The following is a 23,921-nucleotide window of genomic DNA, read 5'->3' as shown; positions in this document are numbered from 1 at the left end:
TATGTGGGTCCTGGGAATAATATTCCAACAGAACCTCTCTCTTATGGGTATGGATAATATAAAAACCTACTTTCAGCATACAAAGGAGCAACCAGTTTTGGCTAATTGTATATGCACTTTCAGAAAAGTGTACCCATATGTATTTTGAGAGAGAGAGAGAGAGAGAACTCTCGGAGACTGCCTAGATTTGAGCAAGCTTCCACAGTGTTGCCAATGATCTACAGATGTGGTATTTTTACTGGAGCCACCACAGCTGGATTATATATTTCCTTTGCAGATGAGGGAATGATTACTGCTGCTATATGAAATAATAACAATTAAAAGAGAAGGTCTGTTAACATACTGGCATACAGGAATCTCCAGACATTTTTCTACTTAAGTACTTTTCTTTCCCTCCTTTTGGTCCAGGAGTTCCCTGGAAACACATAAATTTATTGGAGAAATAGTGTGTAATGTTTTGGAAGCAATGCGTATTAAAGTGTTTTTAAAATCCTTTGGACGGCTTCTTCATTGGGAAAAGGGCATGCAGGCCCTTCTTTTTTAAAAGAAGCATTTGATATGGTGTCCGTGGCTCTGAGACCTTCTTTATCAAACTCTTCAAGTCGTAAATGTCTAAGAGAGTTCACCACTGACGTGAGAGAGCTGGTTGGCAATGTTGAAATGCTGTGGTTTGCCCATCGAGCCGTCTTTGAGTTCTGGTCCTCAGAGCTCAGGAGGGCTGCTTTTTCTTTTCTGTCCCTTCCCCTTTTGTGCATGTGGATCTTGATGGTTAACGAAGTTGTTTCTGGTTTCTGAAGTGAGCGGCCAGGCAGTGTGGCCAGTGTGGCGTGCGCTCGATAAGAATGGAGACATTCAGTTATTGGTGCCATGTAGCTGGTGGGTGTTTTTATATCAACTGAATAATAGGCTGCTTGAACCGTCCCTGAAGTGGCTGCTCCAGAGAACAGTGGGTTGCCCCCACAGGCTGCTGCTGAAAGTGCCCAACAGTTGGCACAGTTTCTGCCTTTGCACGACCAGCTTTGCTGGATGCCCGAGGAACAGCTGAGCTTCATGAAAGGACTTGCTTTCTGAACGGGGAGCCAGGAGCAGCCAACACTGGGGCCACCCCTTTCCAAGCGGGTTGAGTAATTCCAGTAGGGCCCAGTGGAGTTTCGAGAAAGATCTAGACAGTCTTTTAGAATTCTCCTGAGTGTGTGCAAAGAATAAACACAAATACTCGTGCTTGTTTAGTTATGGACTTGAGTTTCCCTAGGTACTGGGAAGCTGTTGATGATTCTCTTGAATGTATCAGCCTCAATGAATTACAGGGTCCCCCAAAATGTATCGACTGTTGATTAAAATATATTTCACTTAACAGCTATCAGTTGTTAAAGTGTGTATACATTTTTTGGGGGGACCCCCTGTATATGTTATTGTCAGTGCAGGTTTTCGAACAGTGAAATCACTCTGTAAGTATATGTGTGATTGTGTGTGTGTGATTGTGTGTGTGTGTGTGTGTGTGTGTGTGTGTGTGACAGAGAGAGAGGAGTGGGAGTGTGGGTCTTGTGACCATATCAGTCATTCACTTTATGCTGTGCTTTGGCTTTAGTGCACACTCTCCAATCCAGCAAACCCTGCCTCTGCCACCTTGCAGTGTTCAAGGGTCCCTGAGGCGCTCACAAGCCTGCCCTCAGAGCCTCGCTCTCCTGGAGTCTCAATGGAGATGGGAGGGAGGATGAGGACTCGTCCTTACCTCTTCACCAGTTTGGGCTCCTCTCCAAGAGGCAGAGCAGATAGACTGGGACTACAGTCAGTAGGTCTGGGGCAGTCTTTAGTCCGGGTCTCAGTTCCGTTATCTGGAAGATGGACTCATGAGTTCTACCTATCTGTGGCATAGGAGGTGAAGTACCTGGCAATACAGTTGCCATTGGATGGTGTTGAGGCAGAGCCCCCAATTCCTGTCAGCACTGCTGCCTTGTCCTGTGGGGGTCAGAGGCAACCTGTCTGAAGGGGAAAGTCTGAATAGCCATTTTTATCCTCTCCTTTCACTCACCGAAGGCCAAGGTTCTGTTCAGAGTCACTTCCTCTGGCTGCTTCAGACACAGGTGCAGTGACGTTACCTGAGGATTCATTCAACATGTACTTGCAGAATGCTTCCCCTGGGAAGTTACTGGCAACACCCAAAAGTCAGTGTCGCCACGTTTCAGCCACCAGAGGGAAGATTTTACCCTTTGAGCACTGAAGTTTTGGAAGGTCTTGTGAGCAGCATACCTGTCATCTGAAGAGAATGAAATACCCCCAAACTCTGGCTCTTTAACCGAATCTTCCAGTTGAGTCCAGAGACCAGTCGATGAGCACAGATGAATCTCATTCTGTTTCCTGCCAAAAGCAGCACAAAGTCCATCTTTGATCACTGTCTCTGTTCCCAGGTGCCCCTTTCCTCTGCAGGGACACTCCCCACTCCCAAAGCTGTAAAGTTAAGAGACAGCAAAATGCTTCTGTGGCAGAATGAATGTGATTGACAAATCCAGTGATTGGTAATACAGTTGTCATTTATGGAACATTATTCACCAAGGCACGGTGTGATATGCATTTGTTTGTTTTTTAACCTTAAGCTGTTAACAGTCTAATGAAGGAAATAGAAAAGCACATAAACAATACAATACAGAGCCAGGAGCCCTGATTTAAATGAGCACATACATGGGGGCATGTAAACCAACTTGGAGGACCTGTGAACACTTCCCCAGAGAGGAGACACTTGAGCAAAGTTTGAATTGGGGGTAAAATAAAATATAAAGTAACAGCATAACCTTCCCAATGAGCAGAAGGCATTTACTTATTTGTTTGTTGTTAGGTTTTTTTATTATTTATTTGGATCAGTTAGTATGAGAAAGGGAAAGCCAAAGACATGAAGAAGTTAAGTCAGTCGGCAATGGTACAAGCTCAGTAGTGAGACTGAAGTGCATTTTAACACCCACTCTGTCATTTAATCCTAATAACAAACTGATGAGGTGGGAACAACTATGTTACCCATGTTTGATAGATGAAGAGCCCAGCATTAACAGATAGTGTCAAGCCAGGATTTGAACCCACACTGCCGGGCACTGGAGCCCCTATATTGACTATTACTCTGAGCTGCTCCCAAGATGGTGGCAGCCTCTCACGATTTTCCCATGAGCTCGCTGTGCAGCTGTTTCTAGCAGCCTCAGTGTGTGCCCGTGCGGGAGAAGCAGGCTGACTCAGTAGCACTGGGAAAGTCTGAGACAAACCAGGAGGCCCACATCCTTTTGAGAATCTTCCAAGCTGAGTTTCAGTGCATGGGAACACCGATGGAAGCTGGAACTGAATGAGTAACATTCCCTTGGGGAAGAAGTGCTGGGTCTCAATGGAAGCCAACTCTCAGGGAAGATGTGATATCTGCACATCCAAGAGGAAGAGGGTTTTCCTGGGGCACGTGCAAAGATAACTAAACATCACAGAGCTGATCCTGGGCAAAAGTCCTCAGAGCCAAATGGACAAGGCCTCGGGCCTGCTCCAGGGACCAACGTGAGTGTGTGCCTATGTGCTGAGATAGGAAATGTCAATGTCGCCTACACTCTGTCTTCAGTAAACGTTGTCATTTAATCAGAACCCACTCTATGGAATAATAAAAATGATCTTTTGCATTTGTACAGCACTTTATGTTTTTTAAAAACAACCTACACATTACCTGAATTCTGAACTGTTCGAGGTAGGTCTCATTATCTCCACTTTACCATTGAACATGCAGAGCTATCCAAGCTCACACAATGAAATGTGGAGGAAGTGTATTGAGTCCAGGCTCTCCTGACTCTCAGTTCTTTGTGTTAGTGGCACAGCTGGCCTTGGATGGGCGCTCTGCTAGGGGTTGGAGCTGCCATAGGATCCTTCTGAGCTAGAGTCCTAGGAGGGTGGGGGGAGGGGTGGGGTGAGTTTGGGGTTAGGTGGGCCTGGATGTGCCTCTTCGGAATCTGCCCTTTTCTGAGTCTCACTTTGGGCCCCTGTCCCTCTTGAAACTCTTGCCTCAAGGGTGGGGGTAGTGGGTCTGTGGCTCTGCCTTACCCTGTTTTCTGTTGAGAAGGCCTGTGTGTAGGTGGGTAGTGCAGGCTGGCTCCGCCCTGCACTTTGCAGAGAAACACTTTTGGTGTTGCCTTGGATTCATCTCTCAGCACCTCTTCATAAGGCCTTAAGTACCAGGGTTGGAGTGTGGGACCAGGGGCCAAGGAGGCCAAGCATCTTGCTGTTCCCTAAGCCTCTTAGATGGGCCTGCAGAGCCTGAGCAAAAGATCCAGCCCAGCCCCGCTGCCCAGGTCAGGGATCCCTCAGGGGGTTAACAGACTTAAACCCAAGCCTACAGTCACAAAAATGACAAGATTATGGGGCCACCCCCATACATGTGCCCTGTGAATCTCTGCCAGTGGCAGGCAGCTGGCAAAGGACTGGAGAGTTTAATATGCTGGTCCCTTATTTGTTATCTTCCATCTCAGAGACACAGATGTTGCCCTCCTTCTAAAGTTCCAAGTCAAGACCCCCAAAATGGGTTGTCCAGGACATTGGTGCTGAGGAAGGGGTCACCCCAGCTGAGTCTGTAGGGCCACCCAGCAGATAGTTAACACTTGGAGCCCCTTTGGAACCATTGCCAGCTCTGAGAGTGCTGAGGCAGGCCTTGCACAAACATTCACAAGGGTCATACACCTCTCTAGACGCTTTTTTGGGGAGAGGGGGGTACCTCTGAATAGTTCAGGCTTTAGCTTCTTGGGCCAAAGAGCAGCTTTTTGGGCAAGGGCCTGAGAAATATAGCAGTCATTATTAAAAAGCCACCAGGAGGCTTGAGGGTTACAATTTGTCAATATTTAGAGGAAAACCAGGGCTCAGTAGAGGCAACTCTACATTTCTTTGGGGCTACTCAACACTTCTGGGAGCCCTGCTGTTGGTCCTTTGAAGTTCCCACATTTTATCACTGATCCCTTGGCAGTAAGAGTTGGTCATCATGTGGTATGACATTGACTGAGACATCAAATGGGCATTGACCATGGTCCCTTGAGCTGGCAGCACAAGTCAATGAGCATGGATTCTGGTGTCCAAAGCCTTGGCTCAAGTTTGGCTGTTCTATTAGTGTCTGTATGACCTTCCTGTGTCTTGGTTTCCTCATCTGTCAGATGGGCATAATGATCTTACCCACCTCATGGAATTACTGTGAAAGTTATTTGAGAATTTAATGTGAAATGCTCAGAGCAAGGATGCAGGAAAAAAGTGGTCTATTTATAAGTGAATCAACAAATCATAACTCATGCATCTTTGCACAGAAAGTGGACACCAGGGCTAAAGATGAAGTCAATTCAACTCAACATTTTTGCCAAGCTGGGAAATTTCAGATGAATATAGTAACTGCTGACAGTTTCCAACACATGAGGAGAGTAGTAACAATAAAAAGAATTGTGTATGGTGGGCAGGAGTTGCAAAAGGCTCCGACGGCCAGCACGTAAAACAAATGAGTGACACAGACCGAGTGGGAAATTGTGAGAACCTGGAAGGCAGATACAGTTTTGATACAGTTCATTTATACCATGTGAGAATGTGGACACAATAAAATTTCTTCCAGTCAACAGGTCGACCTTTTGTGACCTCCAGATGTAGGTAGAGCTTGAACTTTACAATGTGCTTTCCTTATGCTTAACTTATTTGAATGTCATAAGGATACCGCACACCCTAGATCTTTCATAATGTTACAACAGCAGGTTGCATTTTCACCAGGACTTTGTGAGTTTGGTCTCCAAATATTTGGATCATTGGGGAAAAAGTGCTTTTTGCTATATCTTTTGATATTCTGTCAGCTCCTTGCAATCACTGACATTGTATCTCAGGATACTCCCATCTAGGTAGGTGATTGCTGTCTCAAAATTAACAGAAAAATTTAAAAGACAATTAGTACCTTGAAGTGAGAAAGTCCTGTTATTACAGAAATATCTTTAAGAACAAGGTATGCAAACCGGTTTGGCTCAGTGGATAGAGCATTGACCTGTGGACTGAGGGGTCCCAGGTTCGATTCCTGTCGAGGGAGGGCATGTACCTTGGTTGCAGGAACATCCCCAGTAGGGCGTGTGCAGGAGCAGCCAATCGATGTTTCTCTCCCATTGATGTTTCTAACTCTCTATCCCTCTCCCTTCCTCTCTGTAAAAAAAATAAATAAATAAAATATATTTTAAAAAAAAACAAGGTATGCAAATCTGAGCCTATCACATATCACCCAGGTTGTGTGAGATGATTTCAATGTATTACTCTCAAGTAATAGACAATATAGGGACATCCAGTTGGCCCAGAACTTCTAATACTAGGAGCAACTTGGGCATAGACTTTTTGCCAGAAATGGAGGAACAGAGATTCTCAAACTTCAGTGCATTAGGATCACCTGGAGGGCTCTGTAAAACACAGATTGCTGGACCCCACCCCCAGAGTGTTTTGGGAGTCAGTAGGTCTGGGGTGGGGCCTGAGAATTTGCATTTCTAACGAGTGCCCAGGGGTGCTGCTTCCAGCTCTAGCTGCTGCTCTGGGACATACACTTTGAAATCCCTGATGAAGAGGTAGAAGACACATGGCCTGAGTCGTGATACGCGCCACATGCCTATTGTGACATGCTCAAGGGTTTGTGAGGTGTGTATATTTTGAAGAAGTGACATGGAATAAAAGACCACATTCGGTCTTAATTAGTGAGAGCTTAAACATAGCTCAGTTTGAGAGAGATGGAATTGTGTTCCTTTCACATCAAGAGGAGGTCTTTGTCTTGGGACTTGCTTTAATTTATTTAAATAAAGTGAATTTTTTCTGACTACTGGTCACTTGAAGATACCTGTTGGAAGGGTCTGCTTGGGATTGGCTGATCAAAACGATGGGCAGCAAAACTCACTTGGGGAGGTCCTAGGGGGTGTCTTGGTGAGATAGGAGGTCATGCAGTAGAGCAGACACCCAGCAATGCAGTGGGAAGACTTTTGAGAGAGATGTACCATACATATTACGATGCCATCGATGGAGAGGTCCCCTAGCAGATCAGCCAATCAAGCCTTGTGGCAGCCACTCCAGCCTGCAGACGCTGCATCTCAATGCAGCTGCTTTGCCTGTGGGCAACTCTAGCAAGATGCCGGGAGGGGCAGTAACTGAGGTTTGTTTACTTAATGATGGTCAGTGATTCTCCTAAGCCAGTCTGGGTGCACACAAGCATGGCTTGTCGTTGGCTTGTCAAAGAGGAGTTTATTCTTGCCGAGATGTCATACAGGCTTCCCTCACTCTTTTTTTTGTAGCAGCCACTGTTTGAGCCAAACCTTCATATTCAAAAGGATTCATCCTCACCCAGACTCTTCTCTGTCTTAAAACACAAAACACAGAGGCCACACCGTACAGATGAGGCCGAAGAGACATGGATGGACGGTGGGCAATGGCCGTGGGGTGAACTTCACAGAGGAAAGTGCACATATGAGGGCTGTGGGGTTGGGCGAATCCCGCACAGCTGAGACCTATTTCTGACAGGAAATGCCAGCAGCAGCAGAGGTTTGTGTGGGGTGGTGCATGCTGGAGCGACATGTGCCCTTGGTTCATTATTATGTCAGTCTTTTTCATTAGTCTCATGTTGAATGAAAATCTTCAAAAGGAGATTATGAAACACATACACACAGAGACAGAGACCAGCCTATTTCCATAATGCTTGAGCATATGTTAGAAATACTTTGGGGTAAGTCTTTGACTCTAGTATCAGTGCTTCTGTAGCATCATACGGACTTAGCTAGAAGAAAGGAAGGGCAGCCTGGTACCTTTTCCTTGCCTAAGGTGGAAGGGGAAAGAAAGCCACATGCTCCCCCAAGATGAAAGGGCGGTGGGCCAGATGTCAGAACAGCTCTCCCTGCCCATCATTTCCCCTCGGGCGGCCTATGTTACTACCCCAAGGGCTTTTGGGCTCTTAAGAGTCTGAGCTACCAAATGTCTTCACGGCATGTGTAAGACCTGCCCTCACTTTTTTTGCTGAATTATACTGGTTTACTTACTATTCTAGGTGGGTGGGATTCCCCTCCCCCACCCTTTCTTCTAAATTATAACCAGTCTTCTGAGTATTCGCTTTATTTTTAAATTCAGGGCTGAAACTTAAAACGTTGAGGGTTATAAAAAAATGTTCTTCTTAAGCAAAAAACATGCTTGAAGATTTAACCCCTTTGGTGGTCGGCAGGGGATCTTCTCTCCTGGAGTTTGAGTGATAATGCCAACAACTTTGAGGCAACTGGATACCACCCAGGGCTTCAGGATTTGGGCAGCTGGGGCAGTGTGCCTGTCCCACATGTGACATGATAGATAGGCTGGGGTCTAGGACAGGTGGTGGCTCTTGGCTGAGAGGCATGGAATCAATCCAGTGGCTTCCCCCAGGCTCCTGGTTAGTCTTTTTAAAGTTTAAATTTATTTTATTGCTATTCTTTGCCTGTTGCTAAAATCCCTTGAAGTTAAATCTTTTAAAATCTTAAAATCTAATACTTAAAGGAATATGAAGATTTTTATACAGTTTTGTTGTTAGCCTTTTAGTCTTTAGTTTTTCTCTCTCCCCTCTCCCAAGACAGTGGAAAACACTAAGAAAGGCTCTGGCTCTTTCTTGCTTTACTTATTCTTTTCTTTTTCAATTACAGTGGACATTTATTAGATTCAGTTGTACAACATAGTGATTAGGTATTTATATATCTTACGAAGTGACCACCTCAATAAGTCTAGTACCCACCTGGCACCATATATATATAGTTACTACAGTGTTTTGACTATATTCCCTATGCTATACTTTATATTCCTGCGACTGTTTTAATAACTGGCAATTTCTGCTTCTTAATCCCTTTCATGTTTTTCACCCAGCTCCTGAGCCCCCTCTCATCTAGTGACCACCAGTTTGTTCTCTGTATCTGTGAGTTTGTTTCTGTTTTACTTTGTTCTTCAAGATTCCATGTATAAGTGAAATCATATGGTATCTGTCATTGTTATCTGTCTGACTTATTTCTCTTAGTATAATACCCTCTAGGTCCATCTATGTTGTCACAAATAGTAAGATTTTATTTTTTTTAAGGCTGAGTAATATTCCATTCTATTTATGCACTACGTCTTCTTATCCATTTGTCTATCCATGGACACTTAGGTTGCTTCCACATCTTGGCTGTTGTAAATAATGCTGCAATGAACATAGGGGGACATACACATTTTTAAATTAGTGTTTTGAATTTCTTCAGATAAGTACCCAGAATTGGAATCACTGGGTCACAAGGCAGCTCCATTTCTTTTTTTTTTTTTTTTTTTTTTTTTAAATATATTTTATTGATTTTTTACAGAGAGGAAGAGAGAGGGATAGAGAGTTAGAAATATCAATGAGAGAGAAACATCGATCAGCTGCCTCCTGCACACCCCCTACTGGGGATGTGCCTGCAACCAAGGTACATGCCCTTGGCCGGAATCGAACCTGGGACCCTTCAGTCCATAGGCCGAAGCTCTATACACTGAGCCAAACCGGTTAGGGCTCCATTTCTAATTATTTTAGGTAACTCCACACTGCTTTCCACAGTGACTGCACCAATCTGCATTCCTACCAACCCTGCACGAGGGTTCCCATTTCTCCACAGCCTCCCCGACACCTATTTTTTGTTGATTTATTGATGATAGCCATTCTGAAAGGTGTGAGGTGATATCTCATTGTGGTTTTAATATTTATTTCTCTGATGATTAGTGACATTAAACATCTTTTCATTTGTCTATTGGCCATCTGTATATCCTCTTTGGAGAGATGTCTGTTCAGGTCCTCTGCCCATTTGTTAATCAGATTGTTTTTGGTGTGAAATTGTATGAGTCCCTTATTTTTTAAATATTAACCCTTTATCTGAGTTTCAATGGCTTGACTTGTCAATCAGATTTGGTAATACTTGCTGCCTATAATGGGATGGGAAGTGGTCTGAAAATTTCTTTGCCCCAGTAGAACTTCGAGGCATGTAAGATCTAAAAAGTGGAAAACAATATGGAGGTTCATCAAGATGTTAAAATAGAACTAGCATTTGATCTAGCAATCCTACTTCTAGGTATATATACCAAGGAAATAAAATCACTCTCTCAGAGAGATATCTACACTCCTATGTTCATTGCAGCATTATTCATAGTAGCCAAGATATGGAAAAACCTGTGTGTCTTGACAGATGAATGGGTAAAGAAAACATGGTATATATCTACAATGGAATATTACTTAGCCCTAAAAAATAAGAAAATTATGCCATTTGTGACCATGCGAATCTACCTTGCAGACATTATGCTAAGTGAAATAAGCCAGACACAGAAAGACAAATACCATATGATCTTACTTACATGTGGAATCTTAAAAAAAAAAAGTCAAAGTCAAACTTACAGTAGTAACTAAGAGTAGATTGGTAGTTACCAGAGGCTAGGAGGTGGGGAAAAGAAGAGATATTGATCAAAGGGCACAACTTTCAGTTATAAATGAATAAATTCTGGAGAACAATGTACAGCATGATGACTATAGTAAAAAAAATGTTATACACTTGAAATTTGTTGGGAGAGTAGATCTCAAGTGTTCTCATGACACACAAGGAAATGGTAACTGGGGCAATGGATGCGTTAATTAGCTTGATTATAGTCATCATTTCATAATATATGTATATCAAGAGATCATGTTGTACACCTTAAATATATACAATTTTTTTGGTCAACCATATCTCATTAAAGCTAGAAGACATGATCAACTAGGAAATACAAAGCTCTTAAAGTTCACAGGTAATATGGGTAGGCCCGAGAGGAAATACTGCTACTCCTGCAAACAAGTAAAATCCCACTGCAGAATAGTGAGTAGCCCACCATCGTGAGCCCATCATCTCTCCGTCTCAACTTGTCACTGTGTCTGCCTGTGGATGAGTCCAGCCTTCCGTCTGCTCCAAGCCTGGGTCCACAGAGAAAAGCTGGAAGCAGAGTGGCTTAGCAGTGGAGGGCCAGGAGCAGGACATCACTCATAGAAAGACGGGTCACACGGGAGCTCAGAAAGCGAGCAAAAGATGGGAACTTTGTCCTGTAGCTTCTTGTCAGGGGAGAGATGAAGGGCCTCCCAGTTCCTAAGAGCTTCCTTGTGCCAGACACCCTGCTGAACCGCCTACACCGGGCATTAGAAGCCAGATATGCACAGGTGCCAGGTTGATTTAACCGCTGAGTTTTGGGGACTGTGGTGCCCAGGAGAGGATGTGCTCCTCCGGGGACAGGCAGTACTCACCTCCAGCTGATGGTCTTTGGAGGGAATACAAGCCCAGGACCTTCTCCTTTTTCAAAAGAACCTGGAAAGCTAGCTTTGTTGTTGTTGTTAATACCCTTTAGTGTATGGGCCGATTCTCTACCCACTGAACCAAACTGGCTAGGGCCACATCTGTGAATTTTAACATGTGTGGAGTTGTATAACCACCAGAAGTCATGATATGGAACAGCCCTCAGAACTGCCCCCAGGAGGTACTCACTGTGTTTTAAATTGTGTCAAACACTGCAATGTAAGTACTTCTGCTTGGCCCAACTTGGCACCCCGACTTGAAGGATTCTGAGGACAGTTAGGAGTGGGAGGGTAAACCAGAACAAGAAACTGGGGTTCCCAGTCTTTGGTGGATGACTGTTTCATAATAAATACCCCTCCCATACCTATAACGAATGTGTGCTTTTCCCCACCAACTACCTTCTGCTCTAGCCTGGCTCCTTTTTTCACTGCCCTCTACCAGGGCATCACATTTAGCAACTAAAAATAGCAGGATGCCAGTTATTATACAGGACAGACTTTTATATTAAAAAATTACTTGTTGGTTAACTGAAATTCAGATTGAAATGGTGTCCCGTATTTTATCTGGCTACCCCATCCCCTTCACATACACTCTGCATTCACAGCTGTGTTCAGAACCCACTTTTTCCAGGTCTGTGCTTCACTCCTCCATGGTGAGTGTGATAATACTCAGTTTTAAATTATAACGTGTTTGTAGGGAGGTAGGATATGTATTGGGAGGTTAAAAGTGCCTCCTCAGCTGTGGCTGGGCTGGTGTGGCTCAGTGGGTTGAGCATTGTCCTATGCACTGAGAGGTTGCTGGTTCAATTATTAATTAGGGGACATGCCCGGGTTGCTGGCTTGATCCCCAGTAGGGGGCATGCAGTAGGCAGTCAATTGATGTTTCTCTCCCTCTTCCTTCCTCTCGCTCAAAAATCAATAAAAACATTTTTTAAGAGTGCCTCCTCTATACATTAATGTGTTTTCAAGCAATGTGTCGTGACCATTCAACATATTCCTTTCTGGAGAATAAGAAATGGCCTAATGTGTGCTTGAGGGAAGAATGCAACTGGATTTCAGAAATTGTTGCATTTCCCAGCCACTCTCCGCCCCCTACCCTTGGCCCAACCTTGAGATAATGTAAAACTGCAAAGACTAAACTAGAAGATTGTTCACACTGGGTGAGTTTAGAATTACCACTGGAATGCTAGCCTTCAGCAAGCCATATATCTTATACTACATTGAGCAAAATGGGGCCTTGTGGCGTGTTGCAAATGAAGCACACAGTAGTTACAACCAGCTCATTCCCAGCCTGGGTGTTTTTGTAGTGAGTGCTGTGATGGTTGATTTATTTGTCTTGTTTGTTTGTTCTTTCATTGATCAATTTTACTGGTGTGCTCTCAGGACTACTAGGAGACAAGAAGGGAAATCAATATTATATGGCAGTTTCAGAATTAACAATGAGTGGAAATTCCAGTTTGCTGTCTAGTCCAAGGGCCAGAAAACAATTGCCCGTGAGCAATGCATGGTTGATACATTTCTGAGTGGTTAAGAAAAAAATTTTAAGAATATTTTATGACATGTGGAAATTATATGAAATTCAGATTTCAGTGTCCACAGATAAAGTTTTATTGGAACACAGCCATTCCCCATCATTTATGTATTGTGGTCGGCTGACTTCATGCTGGGCAGAGCTGAGTAGTCCCAACAGAGACCCTATGGCCAGCAAAGCCTAAGATATTCACCATCTGACCCTTTATAGAAAAACTTGGCCAACCTTTGCTCTGGATAGCACATCTTCTATGAGGCTCTAGGAATCTTTTAGCTAAAGAAATAACCGTTGTCTCCTTGCTGGCAGTCAAAACAAGAAGACATGTCTGACAACCTTTTCACTGTTTTTAGGGTTGCCACTGTGAGAAACTTGCATTCACTAAAGAGCTCGCGTGGGAGTTTTGCTACTGTAGGATTTTTTTGTAGACTATCCTTCCTCTCTAAGCCAACTGAAGGTTGTTTTCTTTCGAAAGCCAGAAACTCTGATCTCTTAGAGGTAATGGTTTGGCCCATCTAAACATGTCATGACATTTAAAAGCATTTTTTCTATTGCTAGAGCCTGAGAGGGTAGAGGAAAAGCACTGCTGATTCTCGAGATCATTTTTCTTTCTCCCCAGAAATTGCTAGAACTCTCATTCTGCTCCCCTGGGGACTATAAGGGTCAAGTGTCAGAATGGGAGTCAAAGAACACGCCCACAATATTCCCTGAGTCTGAGCAGGAAGCCAGGAAAGAATAACTGACCAGCCATCTCCTCATTCGTCACCGGTTAGCCCTTCACTAGGGGTCAGTAACCTCATGGAGCCCGTAGGGCCAATGACTGCATTTGCACATGGCATGACCTCAGGAACAAGCTGCTGGTGGCCTACGGTGGCAGAGTCCACTCTGGCCTCTGAGTCATCCCGTGTTTCCTTTCTGCCCCCATTCCCTTTCTTGTTCAAAAGGGCCAGCTGCGATTTTGATTCTTGTCTTCCTGGAAATTTACAAAGGGACTTTGGTGCGTTAGTAAATATTTTCAACTTGCCCAAGGTTCTGGAAGATAGCAGAGCCATAATTGTGAAATCAGGTTAAAAAAAATGATGAATACAGTACTTGGGCTGGCCACATGAACATGCTGGACTGAGTAGCGGCGTGGACACTCATGGCTGCTCGCTCTGCAGATGGATGGCTTTTCCCTTCTGGTCTTCTATACACTTGACCATGACATTCTCTATCTAGGCTACTTCTGAGAAGCTGCTTGGAGAACAGGAAGCCAACCCTGTCGTGCAGGGTTTCTCACTGTGGCACTATTGACAGTTTAGACCAGATCATTCTTTGCCATGGGGGGTTGTCCTCTGCATTGTGAGGTGGTTAGCGGTATCCTGGGTCTTTATCTAGTAGATGCCAATAGCATCTGTGCCACCTCATGACAAGCAAAACTTCTCTAGACATTGCTAAATGTTCCCAGGGGGACAAAGCAAACCCTTAGAGAACTACTGATGTAGTAAAACATAAGGGGGTGACCAGCTGTATTTTCCATACTTCCAGCATTAGCGATTCGTTGCATTAAGTATTTACTTTCATCTTTATGGATTCCTTAGGGAGTCCGTGGGGATTCATTCATTTAGGCTAAATGATGAATACAGTGGGGATTCATTCATTTAGGCTTGAAGCTTTTTTTATTTTCCAGAATTTCCCACGAGAATGCAAGTTTCTCAAAAAGGGTAAAGCTTCAAGCTTAATGGCAAATGGTTTTCATCCCTGTGTCAACTCTGACTGACAGGTAGTAGCGTCCATAGTCCCCATCCCCATTGCATACCTTACTCTGGACCACCAGGGAAGGGGGCATGCACGTGAGCCAGGAAGCCTTGGGATTAATTATTGCTACATGTGAATTACATAATAAAAACAACAAACAAAAATGCGCCATCTCTAATTTAGTTCCCTCTGAAACGAAAGTCACCAGATTCCAAAATGTGCGGTGGACTTTGTACATGTGGTTTGCACCGAATGAACACTTCAGGGTTCTACCCCATTTGACTATTGTGGCTCCCCAGTTCTTTCCCCCTTGGATTATTTAAAGGCTCTACTCGTTGCCTAGGGCTGCCATACAGAATGCCACAAATGGGTGGCTAGAACAACAGAAATGTATTGTCTCACAGTTCAGGAGGCTAGAAGTGTGAGAGCAGGTGTCAGTAGAATTGGTTCCTTCTGAGGGCTGTGAGGAAGGATCTGCCCCAGACCTCGCTCCTTGACTTGTTGATGGACATTTTCTACGTGGGTCTCTTTACACCATCTTCTCTGTGTGTATATCTCTGTGTCCAAATTCTCTCTGTTTATAAGTACACCAGTCGTATTGGATTAGGGAACCCTAAGGACATAATTTTGACTTCATTACCTCTCTAAAGATGCTGTCTCCAAATAATGTAATGTTCTGAGGCCCTAGTAGTTATTACTTCAATATATCTTTTTTTGGAGGGACACATTCAGACCATAACAGGATGTCTGCATGTTGTCAGCTGGTACCTGCATCTCATGGCCACAGCCATTTGCACCCTACTCTGCTTCTGGCTGTTGCAATAGAAATTGTGTCCAAGGGAGATGACCCAGGGACCCATAAGTAGTGGGTGCCATTTCCCAAATGCCTCAGACCTTTGCCCTATTTTCACACTCATGACTTCCTTTTAGCACCTATGACCCTCAGTGTCCCATAACCCTCTGTCTCCAGTCAAAGCCTTTTATGTGGAAAGGCCCAGAACAGCATTTCACATGAAGGTGTGATGAAGAAAGTGTAAACATTCCCTCCCCCTGAAAGCCAGTTAAAAGGAGAGGAAAAGCTGTAAACTACATCACAGGAGCTCAGAATGTCCACTGAGCCTCCACCAGGGCTGACTGTGTTGTCCCTCTACTCTCCATCAATAACGAACAAAACATTCCTGGTGGGTTTATGGCTATTCAGAGTTAACAGAATTCTCTCACTTCCATTATCTTCTTGGGGCATTAATAAGCAGAACAAGTATTATTTTCTGTATTTTATTGAGGAGAAAACTTTGCTCAGCTCAGCAATTCGTTGGTGCTCATGCAGGGCTATATCATCTGTGTCTCTACGCTGGTGCTCTGTGTTACCTGCTCTGTCAGCTTCCATTTCTCCTCTGGGTCCCTACAATGTGGTTCATGCTGTTCCCCTTGCTCTGCTCCAGGGCCCACTCCCAAACCCTCCCGTCCTCCACTGAGGGGACCAAAAGTAGCCTGAGACTGAGGAGCATGGCCAGGGTAAGAGTATTCTTTGTTTCAAGTTTTAGGCCAAAGGAGCAGCATGGGCAAAGGCACCAGGCTGGGAAGGAGCAGAGCAGTGTCAGGAAACCACAAGGAGTTGGGCGATGCTGAAGCATGCTGGGAAATGAGGCTAGAAGGGTAGTGGGTGCTGGATCACAGAAGTCCAGGTGTGCCAGGACTTGGTCCTGTGGGTGGCAGGAGCCACTGAAGACCCTTGGTTAATGAGAGACTGCTCCGGTGCTGAGATGAGGAAGGGAGCCACTCCAGGTCCCTGAGGGCCCACCCAGGGTTCCATCATTGCCAGTGCTGGTAGATTCCTTGGGGCTTCTGAGGTGGCTTCTCTGGTCCTGCTGTGCAGGGGTCAGCTTTAGTTTGCTAAGATCACTCTCTTTATACTGAACCCCAGAAGTAGCATCTTAATCAACTTCAGCTGAAAGCCTTAGAGCCGATGGAAGCCAATTTGGGGTTGGAATGTGAAGGCTATTTCTGGACATTGTGACATCCTGTTCAACTTTCAGAGGAGCCTGGGAATAAAGGGGTGACTCAGTCTGTGAGCTTATTTTTAGAGAAGGCTGAGAATTCAGTCTGGAACCACTCAGAATCCCCATTGCTTACCTATGCAGAATGTGCTGTTGGTGAAGAGATTGCTGGGCAGAAATGCTGTACTTATCACCAACTGAATGTTACTCATGGCCTCCTACACACCAGCCCGAGGTTTATTGGTTTGAAAAGAGGGTAGGAATCAACATAAACAAACCTTTGAGTCAGATGAGCATATGTCGGGGCATTTACATTTGAGAACCGACTTTAGAGCTAAACAGTAATATCGTAAGCATTCCTGTTTAACGGGCATTTAATATGTACTACACGTTATGGGTAGTGCTTTGCAAAAATTTAATAGGAACATCGATACTCTGTTAGCAGTATGGTATTATTACTGTTTTAATAGGTGAGGAAATGTTAACTTAAGGAGGTTAAACACTAGCCTAGGTCCAGGTAGCTGAGGCCAGATTTGAACTCAGATCTAGCTCTGAAGCCCATGCAAATGATCACCCTGGGTTTGGCAGACAGATGGTCCATGTGCTGCCACTCTTTGGTTCTGTGTATTACTGATTCATCTTGGAATTATTCCCTGCTCAACTCAGATTTGGCCTCAGGATTCTTCTTAACACAGCACTCTAGGTGGCTACTATGGTCAACTGACTAGCATTAATACTTGAGATAAAGCTCATCTGTCACCTTAGTTTTATCTTTGTATTTACTCAAAATGGATTCTTTAAGTTTGGAGAATTTTTGTTTTTGTTGATTTCTGCAGGCCTATTTATAACCCTTTATTTCCTAGACACTTGTAAGAAATAGAGTATTCAATGCAGTTTCCTTTCGCAGATAGTAGAGACCCTGTATTCTTCAATAGGGAATCCTAACTGCCTTGGAGGGAAGAATGACATTTTAGGACCCAAAGCCTTGGTGTGGACAATTGGCTTATGTGTTGATGCCTATGATGATGATGAGTCAGAGATGGAGAATGAACCTTAAGAACTCAGGCCGTGTATAACAGTTAGTTTTCAAGTCGCCCAGTCTGATTAATAACAGCAGGATTGTGAAGTCGGGTGGGGGGTAAGGGTGGGCAGGCCAAGAAAGCAAGGGAGTGGGGCAGACTCTAGGGAACATGCTCCTCTTCCTCAGAGAAAGTCAGCTCAGCAGGCAGGCCTGTTGTCCTTAGAGTACAGCACCAACTGGGGCTGGAGGTCCAAAAGGGAGAAAGCGGCTCCTTAAAAGCACCCTCAGATGAGAGAAGGGGAGGGAATCTCCAGGATGGTGGCGAAGGGAGAGCCAAGAGTGCAGCCGTGCAACAGGATCAGGTAAACCATCCGCCTAGGAGGAAACTGAGCATCAAGAAATAATAAAAAAAATTACTAACATTTCACAAAAAAATAAAATAAAATAAGGAAAAAAAGAAAGAAAAGAAATAGTGATGCAGATGTATTACTTAGAAATGTGGAGGCTACCGTGATTTCTTCAAGATTCCAGATAATTGAGCCCAAACGGGATCGGACGGTGGAAATGGATGGAAGTTAGCACACATGGATTGCCAACACAGGAAACCTTTAATAAAAGTAAAACCTTTTTGCTTTACTTAAAAAAAGTAAAAAGCAAGCTTAAGTCAACAACCACCTGTCAGCCAGGTGCAGGGCCTCAGCCATAGGCCAGAGACTTAGGGTCAAGGGCTCTCCTCTGAAATCTGGTTATCAGAACGGAAGCCAGAGCTCAGGATATAGCTGGAATCAAAATGCTGTTGCCCAGACTAGGTACCTTCTGGTGAACAGTAGCCCCCTCCTCACTGATTTCATCGTGTTGAGCCTCATTTCTGGGGATGTGTGTTATGCACGTTCTAGAGCCTTCAGAATCATTAGGATCTAAGCCAGAAACAGGACTACCTTGGAGATGATTTTAGCTCATCTCCTAAAATGCTGGTGGTTTGCCAAGCAGGGATTAAAGATCTGGATGGCTTCACAGAGCTCTGCAACTGGACACATCCCATGGCGTTGTCTCATCAGCCCAACTTGATGCAGGAGCTGAGGTGTGCCTATGCCCTGCATGGGAAGGATGTAGAAGGCATAAATGCAACCTGGCACCAACATGTAGGAGCAGGCCCCCCAGGTCTGATCCCCCATCCCTCACCCCGATTCTCCCTCCCATAGCAAACTCGGTGGGAAGAGGAAATGGAGACAGCGGCTTGGAATTCTTAGCATCTGCATTTGATGGATATGTGCTCCTTGGGAGTTAAAGAAGTAAATGAGGTTAACGGATCTCTAAACGAAGGCAGTGGCCATAAATATACTCGTTGGTGCTTGAAGCCCCATGGCTGTGTCCCAGACCAAGCCCTTGGAATCCAAAGAAAATCAAAGACAGTCACATAACAGCCTTTCTGGCCACCCTTGGAGCCCCACCTTCTCCCAGGCAGCTCCAGAGATAGACAACTTACAGCCCGGCTCTGACAGCTGGATTGGATGGCTGAGCTGTGGCCATTGCTATTGCCAAAACCGCTTGGATTGTTTCCCTGGGGGGCTGAAGGATGGAGCCAAGTTTCCTGCTTTACCCTGAGTTAAGCAGAAATCTTCACCTGCCTGGGTGTTATGTCTGTGTCACCACAGCACTGGAGAAAATGCGTTACAGCCTCCTGCAGTTTCTTTCATGAAACGAGGCATGGAATCAAGGAAAATTAGAGAGTCAGCATGGCCTCACAGTGGGTCAGAAATAGTGTCATCTGCATATTTTGATTATATTTGAAAATTCAGTTAACACACAATTGGAGTTCAGTTAATTAACTCCACGCCATACTATCAGGTTGGATTTGAATGGCTCTGCATTTCAAGTAGCTTCTTCCTCCAAAATAATATTTATAGGCCCAACAGGAGCCTACCATTCTAATGGTGAAATCACAGAACTTGGTTGTTTGCCCTCATTTTTCAACAATTATTATTTAGGTAGTAGCAATGAAATCAAGCAGTCAGCATTTAACTTTTTTGTAGTTGAGGTTAATTTGTCAGTTTCCCGCCAATCTTCCATTATTACTTCCAGTACATTTTCCTGGTTAGCTGACAAATCAGAATGGCAATGTTGGTAGAGCAAAGAGGCCTGGCAAAGTTTACTTCTGAGGATTTTACCCAAATCATAATTGATTGATTGTTTTTTTCTTTCGATTTTTCAAGACAAAGAATTTTTAATTTCCTTATTTTTTTATTCTAAACAAAATGTGAAATGTACAAAAAAGTAAAAAGATCCTGACTGGTGAGTTCAGGGGTTAGAGCATTGGCCCACCCACTGAAGGGTCACAGGTTCGATTCCTGGTCAAGGGCACATACCTGGGTTGCAGGTTCACTCCCTGCCTCTGGTTGGGGAGCATGGGGGAGGCAACCAGTTGATATGTCTCCCTTTCCCTCCCTCTCCTTCAGTTGCTCTGAAAAACAATGGAAGAAGTATCCTCAGGTGAGGATTTAAAAACTTTTTTAAAGTTAAATATTCATTTTTTAAAAACTAAAAAGAATAAAATAAGCTAAAAGTGCTTAGCATGGGGCCTGATAGTCAATAAATATCTTAACATTTTAAAAGAAAAAAAAATGCTTATAATCTCAACACCAAACAAATCTTGGGGGGGTGGGGGGGGGTTCTTTGCATAGATTTTATAGTTTTAATTATAGTTCCTCCATATATATTTTACTTTGAGCATTTTCATTTAACCTTTTCATGAACATTGCCTTATACTGTTATAAACTCTTCTTAGATATCATATTATTTGGTTATAGAATCGTTAGTTAGGAGTACATTAGGCTGTGAGTCTTAGAAAACCTGAGAAATAGTAGCTTAAGGGATTTTTTAGTTTCATGGGAGAAGCAATTGGGCCAACTGTGGAGGCTCTTGGGCTAAGGGACTAGTCTCTGAGGGCAAAAGGAGCTTCTGATGCTCCGCCTTTCTTGGGGAGGCCGCCACACCCCAGCCAGGGAGCTCGCCCAGAGGGACCAAGAAGCCCGCCTTCTGCAGACTGAGAAAAGTTGAGGCAGGAGAGGGAGGAGACAATTGCTAGAAGGACATCCTTGAGTTGGGGAGTGAGGATGTGGTTAAGAGCACAAGTGGATTGTCATATAAGAGTGAGGGCAGAGCCTCTGGGACCCATGGGCAGGTTGGAGGCTTGTGATCGTGGCGAGTGGATGACCCCTTCTGACTGCTTCCATTTTCTCAGTGAAATGAGAAGCAAGATCATCTGCTGGCAATGAGGAAGGGGGAAGAAGTGTTGGAAGTCTGAGGACAGTTCATGAGTAATTAGTCTGGGGAAATACAGTCAGATTTATGGATCCCTCGAAGGCACCCTGGCATTTGAGGTCCTGAAAGCAAAAACAGACAATATGGTCCTGTGTTTTTCTCCAGCATTTTCAGTGGAATATGTGCAGGTACAAGCAGGCAAAAGGTTGGATTTCATCTGATCTGGGCTTTTGGAAGAGCATGATTATAGTTATTGATCGTGGCATCTAAAATCTGGCCAAGGGGGAAGTGAGGGCATGAGGTGGGTATTGGTCAGTAAAAGGGTGAGAGGATCAAAACAGTATAAAAAGAGTATTATGTTTTCATAAACTGGATTTTTATGTAAATTAAATCTTATTTCTAATGCATGTATATTTACCATGTTTTAAAAAGCTGTAATCAACTTTTACATATGAAACATCCTATATAGTAGTAATAATTATTTGCTGCCATAGCTGTTTATATTGTATTTTCTTAAAATAAGTCAAGATAGAAACTAGATGTAAGGCATTATGAATGAATGCCAATGCAGTTGATTGGCTAGGAGGAATCTGAGTAAAAGCCACATGTGAAGTAGGGGTAGGTAACTGGCCCAGCCCCAAGGGCTGAATTGGAATATGCAGCTGGTACCCACTGGCCAAGGGAGCAACAGTCTTGGTTACAGAAAAGAACTGGCAGTCAAGGGAGTGTCTCATGAGAGGGGCAGGGACTGCTGGTAGGGAGAGGGCAGCTGGCCATCTGGAGCCAGGAACCATCCAGTCCAGGAAAGGAGAACTGATAAGAGCCGAGGATAGCGGGGTAATGAGGTGCCAATCTGAGAAGGGAGCAGAGTAGTAGGCAGGGTAGTAGACAGAACCACAGGGGAGGGACAGCATGGAATCTCCATCAAGTCCAGATCTGGGGCCAGGGCTGTTTATGGAATCCAATAGGCAGCCAAAGTCACCCAGACAAAAGGGAAGAACAGGGTGAGCCTCTTAGTTTTTGGCACTCATCCCCACCATGGTCTGTGCTGGCTCAGGCACTGGGTAGGACTGAGCCTGAGGGTTAGGACGCTGATGCAGATTCCCCAGCTGCAGAATTTGGGGAAGGCAGAGGGCATAGGAAGCAGGAGGGGCTGACGCGGAACATCTGCTCTCTTTCCCCAGCGCAGATGGACGGCCTGAATACCAACACACCATTCATTTCATCCGTGGCAAAATCCATGTTTATTGGCCCAAGGCCCTATTGTCCACGTTTAACATAAATCAGGACGCGGTGAAAGGAAACCATGGGCCTTCCTCTTGGCCTCACTGACTTTATTCTTGCCTGGGGCATGTACATGTGGCATGTTAGTGTCATGAAGTGGTGTGAGTCCTGATTCTAATCCAGCAGCTTCAGGGGCTTGTCACAAGATCTTCCCATGTTTGAGTCTCCTTATCCTTGATACGGAAATGGCAATGGCTGTTCTCTCGGTAGCATGAGAGAGGAGATAAGGAAGGACCTTGGGAAAATGCCATACAAGACGCAGCTGGAAGGCTTCAGCGGTCGGTTGGGATGCAGAGGCCCTGGCCTCGCAGAATGAAGTGAGGTCAGCACAGACTAAGCAGACCAAATCAAATCTTTGATGGTTGAGTGCTTTTTAAAAAATGATTGCAAGTCTGCACAATTTAACAGGACTGCCCATAGCGGCTACACACATTTTCCAGAGCGGATCAGATAAAGCCAAGTTAGAAATTGGTCATTGCTGTAAATCCAGTAGTACCATCAGTGACCCAGATTTCCCCAGAAGTTTTTCCACAGGAAGTGAAAGAAAAACCACCGTGTGGCTGCCGAGGCTTGATTTGTTCAGAGCTAAGAGATCTTCACAGCATTAAAAGATTGCCCATCTCTCAGCTTGCCCTAATGAAGTGGGGTGAGATGTGTAAATCACATCTATAGAGTAAATGGTCAGATTTCAGTCCCAGTTGCCAGCAATCCATAACAGTGTCTGGTTGTATTGCTCTTCTCTTAGTAAATGCTTGGCATATTGCAGAAGCTGCTGCTTTTTAAGGTATCACACTGTAAGGTCAGTATTTTTCCAATTTTCTGCCTCCCTTTAAGGAAGTAGGGATGAGAAATGATATAAGGAGAGGGCTGGTCCTGACCTGGACACATGAATGGCTGTTCTCTGTCTGCACTATAGGGTCTGAGACCAATCAGAATGGCTGTGGGCACTATTCCAGGGCATCCTGGACTTTCCAAGAGGCCATCAAACTCCTGGGAAGAACCAAAGCCAAACCCTTCTTATCTGTCCTACTAGAGGCCCTGTGCATGAATTCGTGCATGGGTGGGGTCCAGCCGGCCAGCCATCCCCAATTGGGCCAGGCCAGCCGGGGGAAGGGCTATGGGTGGTTGGTGGGCTGGCCCCGCCCCCTGGTCGAACTCCAGGTCAAACTCCTGGTCAAGGGGACAATTTGCATATTACCCTTTTATTATGTAGGATGTCAGGCCTACAAAGCAGTGTAACTCAACTGATGGCAGTCAGCCATGGTCACTGCAAGATGGTTTGTCATGGTCCCCAGGATCTTCCTCACTGGTTTCCCACCTGCTCGTGTACCAACCTTATCACTCTCACATTCTGAACCTGACCCTGCAACTGACTTTGACCCCACCTTTGGCCCTTTGGGTTTGTGTAAAATTACAACCAGGCTGACTCACTCACTCCCTGGCTCTCATACCCTGAGATATAGTAGGAGTTCGGAGTGTCTTTGGTGGCAACATCAGAAAGCTCCCAATTCCACATTAGGACAGAGTGGTTGAGCATAGTTCACACGAAAGTGGACACACAGTGCACACTTGTACCATCAACTAACGTCTGCACGGTTCCATTGCATTGCTATACTTTCTCACCCATGTGTACATAAGAGCATAAATGTATATGTACTTAAGTGTACACTTGACATACGTGTATCAATGATGGAGCTTTCAAGTGAATACAAATATAAAAACATCAAAGTGCAGGCCTAGAAAACCTATATGAGTCCAACATGCTTGTGGGAG

General features: G+C 44.6%; 1 protein-coding gene across 9 annotated transcripts in view; it reads left to right on the top strand.

Annotated features, from left to right (window-relative positions):
• PALM2AKAP2 (PALM2 and AKAP2 fusion) overlaps positions 1–23,921 on the top strand; it is a 372,804-nt gene that overhangs the window by 90,379 nt on the left and 258,504 nt on the right. The window lies entirely within an intron of this gene.

This window comes from Myotis yumanensis, unplaced genomic scaffold (assembly GCF_028538775.1).
Source record: "Myotis yumanensis isolate MYYU_CA2020_CCGP unplaced genomic scaffold, mMyoYum1.0.hap1 SCAF_12, whole genome shotgun sequence".
NCBI lineage: Eukaryota > Metazoa > Chordata > Mammalia > Chiroptera > Vespertilionidae > Myotis > Myotis yumanensis.
The sequence above is the reverse complement of the archived record's forward strand: the minus strand, read 5'-3'. Positions and strand labels throughout refer to the sequence as shown.